A 15,354-nucleotide genomic window follows, 5' to 3' on the forward strand; every position below is an offset into this window, starting at 1 on the left:
CCAAACACATTGATTAAGACTTTATATCTCACTCCCACAAGCACAGGTAATTCCCAGTTTCCTTCGCTGTCTTCAGTGCTTACAAAGTATTTTTCCTGATTCCTTTCTGCAACAGCACTGACAAGCAAGTCATTCTTCTTTCAGTATTATTTATTTTCTGGATTACAGCAATGCCTAAAGGACACTAGCCGGTATACAAACCAAGTCTGAAACAGTCCTTGCTCACTAAGACCTTACAATGTAAACTGGCAAAATAGATGAAGGATGAGAAAGGAAACAGAAGCATGACATCAAACTTGTCTAAAGTGACATAGCAGGTACTGGCAGAGCTGGGAACAGAGATCATATGTAGGAGGTACAGAAGTTCCCTTTCATGCAGTATGGCTGGTCTAAGTTGCCTCTTGTATCAGGATGCATCCTTTTTCATAAAAGATGCTAAATGAATGTATTGTCAAACTACTCCACTGTGTAAGTGGCCATGGTTATGTGCCCATGTTAATTTTGTTGCTCTATAGTCATGCTACTAGCACTATGGAAAGGGAGTGTCCATACATTCACAGTATTTGTAGTGCTACAGAGATGGCAGATTCTCCACAAAAAAGTTCGTGTGAGGAAAAAGGAGCATTTTTTGTAGCATTACCCTTGTAGCACTGCATATAAGATGAGAACAGTTGTATGTCTGTATGTACTCCCAGGCTCCCAGAGTGCTCTGCTCTCCTGCCCCCCTTTCAAGGGAGAAGGAGGAAGAGTGGTTGGCTCTCTTGACAGCCCACAGGGAGCAGACTTCCAACTTACTGTGGAACCAAGACTACTTAATCACGTGTTGCCACTGCTGCTTTCAGGCGGCCTGATCATCAGCTGTTCAGTGGTAACAACTGATCAGGAGAGCCTGGCACTGATCCCGTCATGCTCACTTGCCGATTCCTCTGAGGGTGGGGGAGTAAAGGAGCAGTCCCATAGTGTCCCCTCATGGAAGAATACATCTTTGCAGGGATTTTTGATGCAGGGGACTCTGAATGTGTGTACACCCCCACAACATACTTGTTTTATAGCTCTACAAATGAACATGTGCACGTAGCCTCATTGTTTATTGTTAAACTCTCTCAGCTCCCATTGAAGTGGTTTATCAAACCCTCTAAGTAGTTGAGCATTCACTAGTGCTTTATGAAGCTGAAAACATTGTGGGTCATTGAAGGTTAATATTCACATGATGATGTTATGGACAATGGAAGTCTTGAAATGTCTTGTCCAAATGTTCATTCCCTTAGTGTAGTGCTTCTGAAACACATCATACTGCCTCCTGCCACTACATACTGCACTGAAGTGATCAAACTAGGATCTTGCCCTCAGCGGTCTCCTGAACAAGTGTCTTTCAAGATGTTACATGCATTTATGTAAGTTTTGTTTATTTTCTCATTGCTGGAGCATGCGTTGTTTAAAAAGTAGCAATCTCAAATCTGCATGAAAACATCTGCCATTCAGCAGGAATTTATTTAATAATTAGGACCAAGAGGAAATTCTCTTGCCAGGTATAACTTTGTTTTAATTTTTCAGATTGGAAAACGGCTTAACAAGCATTTCTTATGCATCATGCAAGAAGTGTTTGTGTCTTTCTCCAAAGTTCAGACTGTGAGGTAGATTTGCAAGTAATGTAAGACATTGTCCATCTGGTGATATGTATAAATAGGTACTGAGTTTGGGCAGTGGGTCCATCACTTTTTGTAAGCTAGAGCTTTGTCTTTGAATCTCTGCATGCCCTTTGGCTTGCTATGCTTCCTTTCCTTTAAATTACAATACATTGACCTCTCCTCCAGTCCTTCACACACCAAGCTTACTGTCACAACCCAAAGTTGTGATTTTTTGTTTGTGTGTGCTTCGGCACTGCTAAATTATTTTTCCCGCTAAATTGCAGCTTCTTTGCACGGTGGAGTTTTCTGCTGCAGAGGAGAACCCTGGGTGCAAAAGAATTCCCGCCACTAGTAGCTTTCTTTGCAGGGTGCATTTCTTCTTTGCAGCTAAGAAATGCACTTTGCAAGGAGTTCCCACCATTCGTATTCAAATTTGTGCCCCACTATTGGATAGTTCTAAATTATTCACACGTGGCGGCTAGTGATTGGCTTGCTAGCTGTATAAAAAGCTTGAGTGGTTTCCGCCCAAGTTGGAGGACTCCACGAACACCAGGAGGAGGAGACTTCACGCTGTGCGAAGATCTCTAAGTGCTGCGGATCCTTATGGACCCAACGCATTTCTTAAAAGGCAACAGGGGCCTGACCAGCCTCTGGCCTCTCCCCGTCACCGAGCACAATCCCGACGTATCCTTCCTCCCTGCGCACAAAAAGGATCTACGGAGCCTAACTACCTTCGTGTGAGTGAATTACTGTTACGTACTTTCTCCGGTTGGTCCGACGGGCTCACGGTTTAGAGCCTCCAACCAGATGGGCTAGAAGAGTGTTCACGGGAAGGAACTCTAGTCCGCCTCTCTTCTTTTCTATCTGTAACCGCAGCTCAAGCAAGTTTTCCTGCCTGCACCGCGACCATCTTCGGTGTAAGTAAAATAATCTTTAAATCAACCACTACGCATCCGTGACTAATTCTAGCTCGCCCCCGGTCTTCTCCGGCCCCGCGTGCCCGAGCTGCTGGCCACAGCCCGCATGCGCGAAGACGGGCCCAGCTCGCCCCCGGCCCGCACACTTACTATAGAGTCCAATGCCTGTTTGTACTATGTTATATGATTTTCCAGCTTTTATGCCATTTCTGTACCTTTTGCTGCTGGTGGGGATCTTGTGGCTCTGTCTAAGCCTCACTAGTTCTGAATTTAGTCTGGGAACATGGACCTTCAACCTCGATGATAAAAATTATCCATATAATGAGATCTGGACCTTTCAAAAATGTTCAAGATACGGCTTCATTGAGACTTAATGCATGCATGTTACTTGACAGGGCTTCTGCATGGAGTGTATACTTCCTACAGGGACTGCTGCTCATCATTTTATGACATTACCTGGGTAATGACTGTATAACTAGTTTTCTTTTTAGAGTATAAATTTATTTAGTAAAGAGGTGTTTCACCATCAGATTAATTGAAATTGTTTAGACAGGAGCCTATGCTGTAATATTAAGCTTTACATGTTCTACCTGCCTCCATCTGTCTCTTTCTTAATGGGCAACTGAATGCTTTCTCTAACCTACAAGCGTAGTAAAGAATTTGTCTTTCTTTTAATTAAAACTCAGATAATAGCTTGTTCTAATTTTGTTACAAGATATACATTTGCAATTACTGATAAAGCATAATGTACAGCAAAAAGGACATGCCAAGATCTTTTTCTTGATTTTAAAAATCTGAGATGTAGACATTAGGGCTGTGTGAAGCTTCGGTTGCTGATTTCAATTCGGTGGAGATTCAGCCTAATTCAGCAGCCGAATCTCTAAATCCAGATCGAATCAGAGGACACTTTAAACTCTCTGAATTGAATTTGAACCCTCCAAATTGGTTTGGAGAGATTCAGAAAGATTCAGAGATTCAGACATAGAGACAGCTTTAAATGTTTTTTCTACATACCTCAAGGTAGCAGGTGGCTCATGAATGCTGCAATGCCGGGGCAGATGAAGTGTCCCAAAGGAACATGGGGGGCTCCCTAGCATGCTCAGCAGCAGACCCAGACGTGGACCAGAAGCACTTCCGGTCCACGTCTGGGTTCACCAGGGAGTGGGTCTGCCAGCTCAGCAACTGGGGGGGGGGGCACCCAGGGTCCCTTGTGGTTAATTGCCAAGCCGGGGGGGGGGGGGGTGCGGGAGAGCCCCTCTGTGCACTCCCCGGCAGATACAGAAATAGATTGGAAGTACTTCAGTAGTAGTACTTCCAATCTGAAGTGTACTACTTATAGAATGCTTCTGGGTTCACCGCCAAGCATGTGAAGGGCCCCCCCATCACTCCTGTGGGACTCTCTATCTGCCCCAGCATTGCAGTGTTCCACAAGCCATGCTGGTACCTAAGGTATGTTGAAAAAACATTTAAAGTTGTGTCTATGTATGGCCGAATCGCTGATTCTCCAAATCAGCATCGAATCTTCTGATTTGGATTTGGCCAAATCGAATCAGGGACAGTGATCTGAATCAATGAATTGAATCACTGTCCCTGATTCAGGCCAAATCCAAATCCAAATCGAATAGGGCCCGCTTCATACATCGCTAGTAGACATCCAGGAACATGTCTACTTTATTTTTTGAATAACAGACTAAATACGGATTTTTTTTACTCAGTAGGGACATCCAGCTGAATATTTAAAAAAACATTCTCCAATATTTGTCTAAATTGATCTTTTACATCAATGGAATACAGCCCTTTATTAGTTTCTTATCAACATTTGTGCTAGTTAAGCTTCATTCACAAGAATATTTGCAAAAGGGCATTATTTATTTACACCAAATGGATTTTCATAGATTCATAGATGTTAGGGTCAGAAGGGACCTCAATAGATCATTGAGTCCGACCCCCTGCATAGGCAGGAAAGAGTGCTGGGTTCAGATGACCCCAGCTAGATGCCTGTCTAACCTCCTCTTGAAGACCCCCAGGGTAGGGGAGAGCACCACCTCCCTTGGGAGCCCGTTCCAGACTTTGGCCACTCTAACTGTGAAGAAGTTCTTCCTAATGTCTAGTCTAAATCTGCTCTCTGCTAGCTTGTGGCCATTATTTCTTGTAACCCCCGGGGGCGCCTTGGTATGACCATATTGCAATCTGTGAATTTGAAAAGCAGCCAGCTAAAGAGCAGAATTCAATACTGTGTAAGTTATTAGAAAAGATGCAAAAGCTTAAATGATTTAAAATCAGTCTTATTAATTGGGTTCAAATTCTTAAGGAAGACACACGTATATAAGTTTTGGTTTTTGTCTAAATGATTTTAATTTGCTTGGGAAAAGTATCCAAATAAGCTCAACTAATTAAAGTGTGAGCTAAAGTATAGGTTTACATCCATTTAACATGATCTACTTTTTAAAAACTGGGTAAGCTTTTTATATAAAGAAGATATTAGCTTATTAGTCACAACATAAAAAATTGGGAAGTGATCAAAATAATATTCATGGGAGAGGTTCTGAACAACCTAGGGACTGAAAAATGTTTTGCCAGGGTCATCCTCTAAATTTTTAATCAAAGTGATAAACTCTGTATAAAGAACAGAAAAGAGGATCTAAATTCACTGATGTCTGGATGGTAATAAACTTAATCCTAGTGATTACTATATTTACTTCAAGGGTTCTCACACTGAAGTCAGTAGTACACTCTGGCTGTGTCTACACGAGATGCTGACTATGCAGGAGCTCGTTATACAGTGCAGTAGCATTGCAGGGCACAAACTGTGATGTGATGCTACTGTACAGTAGTAATGAGCTACTGTGCAGTAGTAATGAGCTACTGTGCAGTCAGCATCACCAGGAAGCCATGTGGGGATGCTACTGTGCAGTAATGCTGGTTACTGCACACTCATTTAGTACTTGGGTATGCAAATACTAAATGACTGCGCAGTTGTTAGATTTAAATGTTGCTAGACTAGAGTAAGATTATTATAAAATGGCTCTGACTAAATCTGCTTTTTCCAGCTCAAGTTTTAGTTGATTGTGCCAAAGCTAAAAGTAACATCTACCAGTTCTTTCTGTGGCTAAGTAGAAAATACCATAACAAGTCAACTACAATTCCATGTTTTTTGGAGTTTTTTTGTTTGTTTATTTTTCTTTCTGCTGAAGCAGCAATATCTGCACTCAAAACTTTTGCTGGATACCAGACGTATTAAGATTAAAGTCCTTGCATAAGAGTAAACTATGTTACCATTTTAGCCCTTATAGTTTAGTTACTTAATATAAAACAGATTCCCACTTTGAAAAATAGAGGTGAGGAGAATGAAACTTAGTACAATCTGTAGATATGATGTGTCTTTGAATTTCTTTTGCTCTTCTGCATTGGTTATATTTTAGTCTATATTAGTTTTGTAACACGTATTGCTCTTATTGCTAATTAAAATATAAAGAACTAAATTCTACAGATTTTGTTTCATTTTACTTATTTCAGCTAACTAAAACCACGGATCTATGTAATTTGTAGCCCAGGCTAAACAGTAAGGCTTCACTTCACAAAAACTGGATTGAGAAGTAAAGTGGGGTCAGGATTGCCATACGTGTGGAATAGCTGAATTTTTGTATTTAGGGGTGTTGTGCTAGTATGGGAAGACTGGCATTTTGAACTCGTGCAAATCAACTTATCCACTCACAGCTGTTATCTTAGAGCTTCCCATGTGTGCCTAATACTTTAATTTCTTAAGGAAGCCTTACAAAACTGCCCAGATGGTAAGCCTCACTTTTTCCTTGATTTGTTTCCTCATGCCCAAAATGCTTCTGCTGTCTTCTGTGAAATATTCAGACAACTGACAATTACTGTTCATTCAGCTTTTGACAGAAATTTAGAGCTTTCACAACAGTTCTTTATGCTGTGAGTTCTGCAAAGCCACAAGATTCTCCCAGCTAACTTTATAGCTACCCAGGGGCAGATTCGGGGGGTGGGCAGGGTTGGAGTTGCACCTTCCCCATGTTGGATTCCTGTTCCACCCAAATTTTAAAACCAACTGCCTGGCAGTGGCAGCAGCATTTCTATTCAGGCAGCAGCGTTGGAGTCACTTGACTTCATGGCTTAGTATAATCTATCTGATTCTTTCTAAACTTCATTCCACAACAGTCCTCTCTCCTTTTTCATAGTCTTGATGTTCCACTAATCGAACTGTTCCTTCCTCTGCAATTCTGCTGTCTGTTAGCTGCTTCTGGTAATGTAGTTGCTGTTTCACAGCCCTAGCTAAAAACCTTAACTCGAGTGTGGAAAGAACCATTAACTCAGGTGTAGAAATAACTTTCAGTGAATCACTGGTTGCACTGTCAAGATGCTCAAGAAAAGCTAGATTTTTGTTTTTTGAATCTGAAAAAGGGATATACATTTAATTTTAATTACTACAGGACTAATGAAACAGCATCTTTTGATTGTTTTTGCCTAGTTTGTTGGGGGTGGGGACATTATACATAATATATGGTATAGCAAATTATTGCTCATTTCAATAAAGTTATTTTTATTTGTGCTTTGATCTTAAACTGAATAATATAGCCCTAGGCCACTATCATATTAGTTAAACTTCTAGGTTTTTTTTAATTGGAGAAAAATATGCATTGTGTTATATGTGATGATGCACCACACCATCTGCACCCATTTTAAAAATCCTAGAGCTGCCCATTAGGCCTATGACAAGCGACTAGTATTCACTTCAGATTTTGGATCCAGCTGATTTAGACAGATTACAAAAGTGGGCAGATGAGAATAGGATGGGGTTCAATGTAGACAGATGCAGAGTGCTGCACCTTGGGAGAAGGAATCCACAGCATACATACAGGCTGGGGAGTTCCCTTCTTGAAAGCACAGAGGCGGAAAGGGATCTTGGAGTCAATATTGACTCCAAGATAAACATGAGCCGCCAATGCCAGACCACAGCCAGCAAGGCCAGCCATACCTTGTCATGCATCCAAAGATGCATCTCAAGCCGGTCCAGAGAAGTAATACTCCCCCTCTATGCGACTTTGGTCAGGCCACAGTTGGAGTACTGCGTCCAGTACTGGGCCCTGCACTTCAAAAGGGATGAGGCCAGCCTGGAGAGGGTTTGGAGGAGGGCCACCCAGTTGGTGAGAGGGCAGCAGGACAGGCCCTACGAGGAGAGACTGAAGGACCTGAACCTGTTCAGCCTCAGCAAGAGGAGGCTGAGGGGGGACCTGGTGGCTGCCTACAAGCTCATCAGGGGGGATCAACAGGTAATAGGCAGAGCCCTTTTCTCCCCAGCACCACCTGGGGTGACAAGGAACAATGGTAATAAGCTGATGGAGAATAGGTTTAGGTTAGAGATCAGAAGGCAATATTTTACAGTTAGGGTGGCCAAAATCTGCTACCAACTTCCCAGGGAAGTGGTCCTCGCCCCTACCTGGGGTAAATTCAAGAGGAGGTTGGATGATCACCTGTCTGGAGACTTGTGAACCCAGCATTCATTCCTGCCTGTGGCAGGGAGTCAGGCTAAATGATCTGTTCAGGTCCCTCCTGACCCTAGCTACTATGAAATTATGACTTGGGAGACAGTGATTCGATTTGGTGATTCGCATCACTGTCCTGAATTGATTCAGACAAATCTGATTCAGAGATTTGGCTGCTGAATCTCCAAATCACACAGACCCCATCCCCTGCCTGCTCTTAATGGCTGCCTCGCCCGCCCCAGCACCCAGCTCTTTGGAAACAAAAAGCCTGCACCCACTGGCTCCTGCTCAGCAGGGGTCAATCCCTGCTGTCCCCCACTGCCCCATGCCATGTGGGGGGTTCTGCCATGAGCACCCTGATCCCTACCCAGTCTCTCGCCGCCCCCCCACCCATGGCTGCGCCATCTGCCCCAGCTCCCAGCCCTTTGAAAATGAAAAATAAAAAAATCCTGGACTCACTGGCTCCTGCCCAGCAGGGAGGGCAATCTGCACTGCCCTCTCACTGCCCCACACAGTGTGGGGGGCTCTGCCATGAGCCCCCAGAAGCTCCGAGGCTGCTACAGCAGCCGGTGAGTGTGGGGTTATTTTTTAAAGGGCTGGGGCGGGTGAAGCAACCATGAGGGGGCTGCGAGGGTTAGCGGGGGTTGGGGGCTCATGGCAGAGCCCTCCATGCAGTGTAGGGCAGTGTGGGGCAACGGGGATGCACCCCCCCAGCAGCACCCAGTGAGTGCATGCTTTTTTATAAAACAACTGGGAGTTGGGGCTGGGCAGGGCAGCCATGGGTGGGACTGGGAGAATGGGCAAGGGTCAGGGGGTGCTCAGGGGGACTGGGGGAACAGGCATGGGATAGGGCCTGGCAGAAGTCCCCCCCATGGCCCCATCCCCTGCCCCCTACTTACCAACATGAACTCCGGGTCCAGTTTCCTGCTGCAGCTGGTGGGGACTGCCCAAATCACTGAAGCTCTCTGAATCTTTTTTTGATTCAGAGAGCTTCGAATCAATTCAGACCTTTTAATTGGTCCCCTGATTTGATTTGGAGATTTGGCCACCAAAATGGGTCGAATCTCCTCCTAATCTAATCAGCATCCAAAGCTTCACACAGCCCTACTGCCCATGTAGCTATCAGTCTCTTCCTACAGGTCTTGAAAACCTAAGTCCTTAGTCCCATCTCTCAATCCATTCTGTTGTATAGTTAACCCATTTGGAAGCTTTGTAGAATGATTTGAAGGAAGCAATATAGTTTTCATTTTATTCCTCTCTACTGCGTTAAAAAAATACTGATTTTTTTTTTTAAATACAAAATTGTAAAAGTCATTATCATTATTAACGTGATCAGTGTTGATAGCATTTCTTAACTAGGATTGTCTGCATATGTAGGCAAAGTGTGTGGTATTTCCCTCTTCTTTCTACCTTAGCCCTCCTAAATTTCTGAACACCAGCTAAACCACTATTTGGACAAACTTTCCAGAAATAGTCACTTTCAGGCTAAGGCAAAATACAGAAGAAATGATCCCCAAAGGCATTTATCTGAGATAGTTTTGATTAGCTATAAAGGAGAAGTTATAAAGAACAAATGGCCTTTTTTTTTTTGACAAAACAGTTTTGTGTCAGAAAATACTGATTCAACAAAAACTAAATGTATATTGATTATTACTGACATTTTCAAAATAAATTATCAACATGTTTCAGTAAGATTAAAATGTCTAATTTGGAATGAAACATTTCAATAAACACAAGAAGAAAAAAATGTAGAGTAATTTGTTTTACAAAACACTTTCAGAGTTTGAGGTTGTCCTGATTTGAGAGAATGCCACATTTCTAAATTGTAAAATTCCCTAAAATTATAAGTGTTTTAACAAGTTATACTTAGATTTGCAAATTAAATCCAAGGTTCATTAAATTTACCCCACTAGTGCAGGTACTACTGAATCAATTTTACAGAGAGGGAAAGCAGTTATGGAAGGATTATGTGATACATCTACACATTAGGCAAAATCTTGACATGAGCTAAGAAAGTGCATTTTCTTTTAAAGTCTGTCCTATCTATTATATGTTTGCTTTGTAACTATATATAATTCTATAACAGCAGGTAAATTCATTTAACAGCCACAAGTTCCCATGGCTGTTAATTGTACACACTCTAACCTAATATGCGTAATAAGCATCATGTATACGTTTCCAAAGGTATTGAGTTCAAACCCTACAGGAATGATATAAAATTAAAAATCCTTCATGTGCATTTCCACTGTGTCAAGAGAATCACATTTCCATCAATTGTCTTCACTATCTGATAAAGCTATATTGTTTTTAACAAATGTAAAATACGTCAACATTTTAGTAAAATACAAAATATTCTTTCATTAAGTAATGCTTATAGGTCCTTTTAAAGAAAACTCTTGTGATCAAGGGTTTTTTTGCAGCCATCATACACATTATGGTAATAACCATTTATTTGAATCCTCTAGGTAGTTTGAAAAATTCGTGAAAATTATTCCAGTATATGAATGGGCTCATTGGATGATAGATTTTAATTAGAATGCTTAACAGAATTTGGTTGATGTGTGGTCTTTAAGCTTCCATTATCTTTTTTAGTACAATTGCCTATTGCTCTTTCTTTTTAGGCAGAAGAAAAATGTCAAAAGAAATTGTAACCAATGAAGGGAAGGGAAAGGAAAGAGATAAAAGTGCCAGAACAGCATGGTTTTCTACTCTGCCAAGCTTGTGGAAGGCACATCAGGGTATTACTTTGTGAATATGATTTCATTGGGCAGGGATGTCATCTAGGAGATGCACTTTTCCTATTGCTTTTTGTTTGATTCATCTCTTTTATGCTGCAATGGTTTCTTGTGCAATGGTTGGATGTTAATGTGCCACCATAGGTTTATGCAAACTACTCCTGTCCTTGTGGTGGCAGATTGACAATGTTCTTGTCCCCCTGTTTTATCTGTGAGAAAGGAATGGGTGTTTTTTGATGTTTCAGGCATTGTGCCTGGTAGTTGTTTTGATAGAAATGATCCTGCCTAGAGCAACAGGTTGAACCAGAGGACCTCTAGGCTAGGGACAGAAATTATATATAAACCTGTATAAGTGATCAGAAACCAGTTCAAATCTGTAACATAACAGAAGTTCAGAGCACATAAACGGCTTTCAAAATCTCTGTAACCAATTTAAGATAAGCCTGCATGGATGTAGACTTAACAGATTTAGGTTAAATCAGTTTATTGAACTTTTGACCCAGAGCCCCTCCAGATTCAAGTTAACTCAGTCCCCCAACATCCCAGGATGCTTTACACTTCTGCTGCAAACCCTTTCTCTTCCCCCCCCCGCCCCCCTTGCAGAGTGGTCAGGCTAGCCTTGGCTCAAGCTGTCTGCTCCAGCTGAGCAGGGAGGTGTGCTCTAGCACCCCCTGGCTACTAGCCTGAGGCACTGTAGGCATGTAGCTGCATTTCCAGAATCAGAAGTGAATGTCTGTTCACTTGCTTATCAGTTCAGTTGACTCAGCTTAGACTAACCTGCAAAGATTGAATCAATTCAGCCTTGGTCTTTTTGATTATCTGTACTTAGCCCTAAGGTTTTTTCCAACCCAGCTTTCCTATGATTTTATATGTTAGTGAACATCAACTAGTTTGGGATCCACAGGGTTGGAATTTCCTTTCATTTGTATGTTTGGCCTCTATAGGTTTTGGAGACTGTACCATTTGCTTTATACTTTAACACTTCAGTTTCCTTTCCTGAAAGCCTCAAGAGGTTTAACCTGTGCAGTATTATTCACCTGTTAATTTTACTGTGGAAGAGTTGAACACTACTCTGTTTCATATGGTTTAGGATATCAGATGTAGCAGTTTAAATGGTTAACACTTTTCCCCCCACCTATCATTGCCTTTGCACAAATCACAGCAAATTATGGTGGAATTCTTCTTTTCTAAGTTGACTTTTTTGTACATGTAAATCAGCTTAAAAACCACCTACATACAATAGATGCATGAGTGCACCTTGGGGTGAATCTATTATGGATACAGAACCATTATTGCATCCTTCAAAATCCCATTTTCAGATGTTAATGCTGTGTATAACTGTGACATGTCAGCAACATATTTGATTGCTCTGTGGAAGACATTGACATTCAAAGCTAGTTTCGTAAATCCAATTTTCCACCCATTTAATAAAGACTTCTTTAAAAAAATCACAATAAAAACACAAAGAAGCCTGCCTCAGTAAACGGAGAGCAACCCCCACCGCACGCACACACGCACGCACGCACGCACTCACAGTGTTAAATAAACAACCTTTGGAAAGTCTTGATGTAATCAATATTTCTGTGCATTTCCCTCTACCCCAAAATGTGTGATTGCTAGGGAACAAGAGTGAGAATGGGAACTACTTCAATAAAATTGTGACAACAACAGGGTGCTACCCCTAACTGGTGAATAACCTGATGACAATCTACAGCAGAAACATATTCACTGCTCTGAGTTTTTAAACCCTCGCTTTCTTTATGTGTGGTAAGGAGGGGGAGGTTAATTTAATATCAAGTGGCAAAATAAAGCATGAAACCAGTATATGTATGCCTATATCAGTCACCTTGGAAAACTCCTGGTAATGTATACCTTGGTAAATTCATTTTTATTTCTAACCTATCTATATAAGTGTTTTGTGCAACCTTAAGCCTAGAGATCTGAGATTTATTCCTGACTGGCCAGTGACTTGCTGTAGAACCTTGTGTAAGTTACTTAACTGCCCCATGTGTTGGTTTTTCTGGTTAACACAGAGCTATTATGAGGATTAATTGCTATTTGTAGCCTGTCGAGCTGTTGAGTGAAAGATCCTATGGAAGTGCCTTTTGAATTTGTCATCTGTATACAAATCAGTAAAATAGGATTTGAAGGTATCACTGTCACACATGTGGAGGGAGCAAAGCTTTAGAATTTTAAAACAGCCAAATGAATAATACTAAAATATGGACTTCAGTTTGGAAAATAATCCTTTCCTATCCCCTCCTTCAGTACTGACAGTTAAACCAGTTTTCACAGTTTCAATAATATTCTTATAAGGTTGTATTCATTAAGTTAGACTAACACACGCACAAATTTAGCTACAGCATATTATAGCTTTTGGCTTGAAAAAGAAATATGTTGAAATATGGTGAGTTTTCATCCAAAAGCCTCATTTTCCAAACAGAAAAAAAGTGTTTAGGAGCTCAGTGGGTTTTAATTGGAATATTTTAAAACCTTAAGTAGAACCATAGAATCATAGAAAAGCGCAGGGCTGGAACCTTAGCAGGGGGCTGGACTAACTAGCTTCAAGGCAGGATCCTGGATGGCTAACCCAGTCCAGCTAAGAATTTGTCTAATCTGCTTTTTAAAACTTCCAGAGAAGAGGACTATACAACTTTCTTGATTATCTACTCTAGTGTTTAACCACCCCCTTGGTTAAAATATTCTTTTTAATATCAAACTTAAATTTCTCTTGTTGCAGTTTAAGACCATTACTTGTCCTCTGTGGCCAGAGAGAATAGTGTATTACTATTGTCTTTATAAACTCCCTTCATGTACTTGAAGGCTTAACAAAGGCTCTTTCACTCTTTTCTCCCTAGGCTAAATAATCTAACTTTTCCAACCTTTCTTGTATGCCAGATTTCTTAGACCTCTAATCATTTGTGTTCCTTTTTGTCATGCTCTTTCAAATTCTGCACTACTGGGCACATCTACACGAGAAGTTTACTGCAGAGCTATCTATTTAGTTCCACCACAATGCAGGTATAGATACTGATGGGACTGAATGGGGCATGAGGGTCCTTTAGTACAGGGGCTGCCTGCTAGCTACCCTGCACTGAAGCACCCTTGTACAGCACGTTGAGCTGGGTTGGAGCAGGCCCAGTTGACAGAGGGCTCTGGGAGTCAGCCTGCCTGCCTGGGGCTGCTCCAACCCAGCTCAATGTGCTGCAGTCCCAGGCACATGTTCAAACATGGTGCCTAGGAGCAATAAACTCCAGCTGCATTAATTGCATGTGGAGATGTGCCCACTGTAGCTTAGCCAGTCATTCTCCAATTTGTATTTTTACATTTGGGTTTTGTTGTTGTTGTTGGTTTTTTTTTGCTGTCCTAAGGGCATGACTTTGTATTTGTACTTACTGAATTTCATTTGATTAGTTTTGGACCATTGTTCCAGTTTATCAAGGTCATTTTCAATCCTAATTTTATACTCCAAAGTGTCTGTTACGCCACATAGCTTGGTGTCATCTGCAAATGTATTAAGTATGCACTTGATCCTATCCTTCAAGTAATTAACAAAGATATTTCACAGTACCAGATCTAGGTGGGGTCAGTTAGACATCCCAGCTGTACAGTGAGTCATTAATGACTACCCTTTGAGCACAATGATTAAGATACTTCTGTATCCACCTTAGAGTAGAACTGTCACTTTTAGTTATCACTATTACTTTTACAGATAGCTCACCTGTACTCCTTAACAAAAGTATATAGCTAGAATCAGAAAAGGATATAGATGTAAAATTTATCTAGGTTTTGTGCCCTGGAATATAAAATCTAAAACCTTGAGCTATGCACCTAGTCCTCCTACACAGTGCTTATGGAGAGTTCCCAGACAGGGAATGGTGATCTATAACCCCTGTGCACTGTACAGGTGATCAGCATGAAGCATTTCATAAATAATCAATTCCAGGTCCAGAGAACTTGCACTCTACAAGTATGATTAGAGATCTAACAGATGGGGAGAAAATAAGCAAATGGGAGGGATGGGCATCAAGTGATTGGGTTTTGTGTAATTAAAAACAAACATTGTACACTAACTGCTTTTTGCTGAATTATAGCCTGTACAGAATTAGGAAGGTTTTCATAAGAGAGCGCAAATGATGAATGTTTATGATTTCTGGGTTGAAGAAGATACTAAAATCCTCCCCTAAAGATATACTCAAATCCTGCTCTTGGCAGTGTTGATCTAGTCTGAGACATTGTGACTATTACTGTATTTGCTTTTCTCATCCAAAGTCCAAGATAATGGGCTGAGAGGCTTCCAAGCCACTTGAGCCAATTTCATTTAAAGCTTTTTATGAGAGTTCATCTGAAAAACAATTCAGAATTAGTTCTGCAAAGGAATAACTTAAGTTTTCCTGAGGTGGAGGGAGCGATCAAAGAGAACCAAACTAAAGTTTAGTTCAGCTCCCCTGAGTTTAGTGGAGTTCTCAGAGATGAACTTGACCCTTTATGATAATTTTAAAAGAGTATACTGAAATAGGTCTCAGCTATCTTTTCTATCAGATAGATCTAATAATAAAGGAATTAAGGGGCT

At 41.2% G+C, this 15,354-nt stretch overlaps 1 protein-coding gene across 2 annotated transcripts in view; it reads right to left on the bottom strand.

Annotated features, from left to right (window-relative positions):
• SHISA9 (shisa family member 9) overlaps window positions 1–15,354 on the bottom strand; it is a 323,373-nt gene that overhangs the window by 2,797 nt on the left and 305,222 nt on the right. The gene's annotated exons all lie outside the window — the stretch shown is intronic.

The sequence above is a fragment of the Alligator mississippiensis genome, chromosome 13 (assembly GCF_030867095.1).
Source record: "Alligator mississippiensis isolate rAllMis1 chromosome 13, rAllMis1, whole genome shotgun sequence".
Lineage (NCBI taxonomy): Eukaryota > Metazoa > Chordata > Crocodylia > Alligatoridae > Alligator > Alligator mississippiensis.